Genomic DNA, 4,719 nt, shown 5'->3' with positions numbered 1-4,719 from the left:
GGGAAAGAGATGGTCTTCTGCCCAAGGACCTTACAACAGAAATAAAGCTAGAAGAAGGTCATATTCCCATTTTACAAATAGAGAAGAACATAATAGAAATATAAATTACAAACCCTGCTTCACACAATGAGTTTTGTAGCACGAACAGGAATTAAACACAGATATTAAATTGATCAAGCTTTTCAAATACATCTTTTTTTTATCCTGAGAAAACTGTGCTCACTGAGTCTGAAATGTTTCTACAGTTATGCTCTGTTCGCTGACAGTTTCCTGAGATGTCAGGCAATGTATGAGGCACCACTGGAGCTTTGAATTGGGAAGGAGAGCAGGTTTCTCTCTTGCACCTGGTTGAGTCTCCCTGCCATCAGGGCAGCGATGCTAGAGCGGCTCTCTTCTTCCTCCCCCTACAACGAAGGTTAAAAACTCAGTCTCGTTAGAGTTAGTACCAAAATTTTGAAAGCTGGAAATGCTTTTGTGAAATAATGTCCAGGACAGCTTTTTAAATTGAAACATCTACCTTCAACAACTGTTGACAACATTGGTGATAAATTAATGATTTTCAGCATAATTTAAGATTCATTGACAATTTCCTGGCTATCTTCAGATTATCTACCATATGCAAATAATTAATGTGTAGATTCACGTGGATTTTAAACATAGTAGATATTAATAGAGTGCTTTGGTCTGTTCTGTAATTCTGGTCATATAAATTTTTTCCTTCTACTGCTGGGCTTAACCAAGATAACTTGTGCCTTTAGTAATCCAGCCAATCTGGATTTAAAGAGAGCCTGAAATGGCAAGTTCGCCACTTTGACAGGTACCATGTTCCTATGGTCAGTCAGACTTGCCAGTAAAGAGTTGCTTCATTTTTTCCTCTGAATTTGTCTGCTTTAAATTCCTTTTTATTATTCTCTGCTTACAGAAAAGTCACCTTTTTACCTCATTTTCCCCCCATCACCTTTCAGTCATCTTTCTGACAGGCAAAATAATGAAGCACACTAACTCAAGTTTATAAATACTTTCCTCATCGTGCTTTTCCGTGCTTACAGTTTTACGCTGCTGCTACCAGCGCGGGACACCATGTTCCATTATTGGTCCCCTCTCAGCATCCTACTTGTTTCTCCCCTGCTTTCATTTACTGCTTAGTTATTCAGCGATTAAAAAAACATTGACCCCTTCCTGTCAAGGCAGAGCTGCCATCAGGCAGCGGAGTCGGCATCTTTGGTTTTGGGGGCAAGGTTGAGATTTTCCTGATTTGAAATGCTTGATGGTTGAGTCGCCAGTCTCCCAAGGTGATTCCCATCACACTGCGATGGCCCTGGCCGCTCTGCCAAACTCCTTATTACCCAGAAATTTGTCAAAAGTGTTATTATATTCATTTCAGGATCACAGATGGTAATATTAAATTGCGCTGGGCCGTGAACTGATCCCTTTCACCATATATCTGGCACACAGTAATAATTCACCACTGACAACTATTTTTTGAGATCTGTGAGTTAGCCAGTTTTTAATTAGAGCTCACTGAAACAATTCTTCTGTAAAAAAGAATTCTGTTTGTCAAAATCCAAATGTTTTGCAAGAATGTGTCAATTCTGACAAATATTTTTAACGAGAAAAAGTCAAAACATTTCATTTTTACTTTCTTGTTTTATTTTAATAATATCAAAATGTTTTGTTTTGATGTAAGATACAATTGTTTTGACTTTATCGTGTTTTCGTTTCATTTTCTTTCTATATTAAAATATCTTTAACATGCTTCATATTAAATATACCAGCTAACACATCATACTTAACATAAGAGAAGCTCAAATGAGATGGATAAACATTATCCAAATGAATTATTGGAAATATGTTGGTTGTTCTAAACCAACTTGGAGGCAATTTTTAATCCTTTGCTGATTTTGAAGTCACAAAATTTTGCTCTGATTTGGAAACCATTTCAGCCCTTATCTGTAGCTCTGAATTTTCTGCAAGGGAAGTTTGCATTCCGGATCTACATAACACCCACTCTATGAATGATAAGCAGGAACTGTTTTAATTGCACTGGTAGTATCATTGCTCCACCTATTAAAGTGAACTCATCCTTTCACCTTGAAAAGGGAAAAGATACGTATTTTAAAGGGCTTTTTTTTTTTTTTTTTTTTTTTTGAGTTTTAGCTGTGCAAGCTGTCTTCTTACTGTTCTTGGTCTGGGAGGGTCATGGTTTAAGGTGTTGCAGCTGGGCCCTCACACATCAGTACTACAGACCAAGTGTTGCAGAACTGGAGCCATTTAAATAAACCGCAGCAATAAGACTGGGGAGTTCTCTTCCAAATCTCCTGGCAAATGTATGAACAATGAGCAGCAAAGGCGAGAGCTGTGCTGCTCACAATTTCTCTACCAACAGCAGCCCTTCAGCAAAAAAGCTGTTTGCAGAGAAAAGGGGGGAGCCCCCCCGTCTCGGTGCAGCCCCAAGTGTGCAGCCAGGTGCTCGAAGAAGGAGGCAGGGTTAGAGCAGCCTGACCCCCAAATGTCCTAGAGTCAACTTTTGGTAGCATTTAATTTTCAGCCAGGGCATTTTCTTGACCCAGCTTATGGCGTGGCCGTGGGGAGCCAATGTGCAGGAAGGGCACGGTGTCGGGGACGGGACCAGGGCTACGCTGTTGGGCAGCAGCCTGTAGCTAGGTTGGGTTGCAAGTCCTGACAGTGGCTAGTGTGCTGCAGCAGCTTTCTGGCCACCAAAATGTGAAATGCTGCAGAGGAGTAAGGGCAGATATCCACACTGCTACCCAGCTGAGTGCGGCGAGAAGATGGAGCCTGGCCTGTTGCAGACCTTTGCCCTGATGGGTAGCTGGGCAATAAGAGAATGATTTCGTTCAAGAATGACTTTTCCAAGTTGCCCATAGCTGGAGTGGAAGAGAAAAAGAAAGAAGAGAGAATAAATTGAACGGTTGGGAAATGGAGTTTGAAAAAGGGTTGTGAGTGGAAGGCATAACATTAAAGAAATGAAAGGTGAAGGTGCCAAGAAAAAGAAAAAAAAATCTGACAGGAAAAAATGTCATACATGAAGAAAAATCTAAGAAAGTGCTAGTATTTTCCTTTGCAGCTAAATAATTAATTTGAGATTTACCATCAAAGCAGGGGAAAGGGCTGTAGTGAACCCAATCATCAGGTATGTTTATGTAAGCAAAGGTGCAGCCCTTGGGCTCCTGGGGAGGTGCTTGCATGGCCAGGGCCACAATAAATTTGTGCGTTATGCTCCTCTTCTGTCCATCTGTCAGCTCTTCCACAGTGCATCTCCATTTGAGCATAGCTAAATGAAGCTGGTCTGGATAAAACTGGTAGAAATGTTCCAAAAGGGTTGAAGCTCTTTCATTTTTACAGGCTTCAAAAATAGATGGTAATTTCTGAGTAGGACATGGATAGGGAAATTGTGGGCCAAAGATGCCCCCGGCAGAAATTCACGTTGCAATTCACGCCACATTGCTCGGGTCAGTAAGAGGGATCTCTTAGTGAAAATGCTGTGGAAAGGAGTGCAGATACTTGTTTATCTAAGTTGAAAATATTCCTGGGAACTACTGAGGCTTATTTTGTAATGTATCTACATATTCCAAGCCTCTGTTTGCGTAGTAAATAGCAATGGCTAGAACCAAGCTGATGCCATCTCTCGGTTCATCTACCCAAGTGTATAGCTATGGCTGATCCCCTGCGCACCCGTCATGGGCAGGATACAGAAGTACTGAAGTGCCACTGACATCTCAAAGTACCTCACCTACCTAAATATCCGTATATGTGTCAGAGGAACAAACAAAAGTCTCCCAAATCAATAGGGACGCTAAAAGCTTCGGGCTTCCCTTGACCTGGAGGTTAGATAGCGTTTATCATTTTGTTGTTCATATATGGGTAAAGTGAGGCACAAACCCACCTACGTTTGCCAAAGATCACTTTCTGAAGGAATACAAATTAAAAGATAAATTCTGGTGCAACGGGGAGCCCGTGGCAAGACTCCAGATGACATTAGGCAGCCTGGCTCGCCTGACATCCCCTCCCATCCTCTCTCCTCTCTGGATGTCTTCCCCCCCCTTAGAACTAACAGAGCACAATAATTTTTATAATGAAGGGCCAGGTCTTCGGCTCATGTTCAGCCACCAAGCTGCAGTGAAATCGCTGGAGACTGGCAGGCTTTATACCAGCTGAAGCTCCAATACCTGTCATTTCAGGCCCAGTGCTCTGGGCTCCTTGCGGCAGCTGGAGACCAGCCTTGCTGGTTGGAGTCTGAGCAGAATAGATGAGCAGAAGCAAAAAATAAGGATTTGCACTGTTCTCCCCGTCCCACGACTGGCTCCGCTTATAAGCCAGTACAGTATCCTTACCCAAACAACACATCAGATTCTTGTCAGCCAATTTAAAAATAGACTGCCAGGCACAATCCTGCCTTTTCCTGCAGTTTTTGGCTTACATATAGGTTCTTTATTTCAACCTCTCTTTCCCCTCGTCTTTCGCCTTTCGCTCCCTTCCTCCTGCCCCTGCTGCAGCGTGGCTGAGTATCTGCCCGTGCGCAAGCGAATAATCCCATTGTTCAGTCTGCGTAGGACGGCGGCATCCAAATCCGCACCCGTCCCCGCGCAGCTGGCGCTGGCAGGCAGCCACCCCACAGACTCCCCAGCACAGTCGGCGCCAAGGAGCCCCATCCGCCTCTTTTCCTACCGCTACGCAACATTGCAAGGGATGGCTGGAAAA

This window comes from Egretta garzetta, unplaced genomic scaffold, assembly GCF_000687185.1.
Source record: "Egretta garzetta isolate BGI_Z169 unplaced genomic scaffold, ASM68718v1 scaffold81, whole genome shotgun sequence".
NCBI classification, from domain to species: domain Eukaryota; kingdom Metazoa; phylum Chordata; class Aves; order Pelecaniformes; family Ardeidae; genus Egretta; species Egretta garzetta.
Note: the sequence above shows the minus strand (reverse complement) of the source record.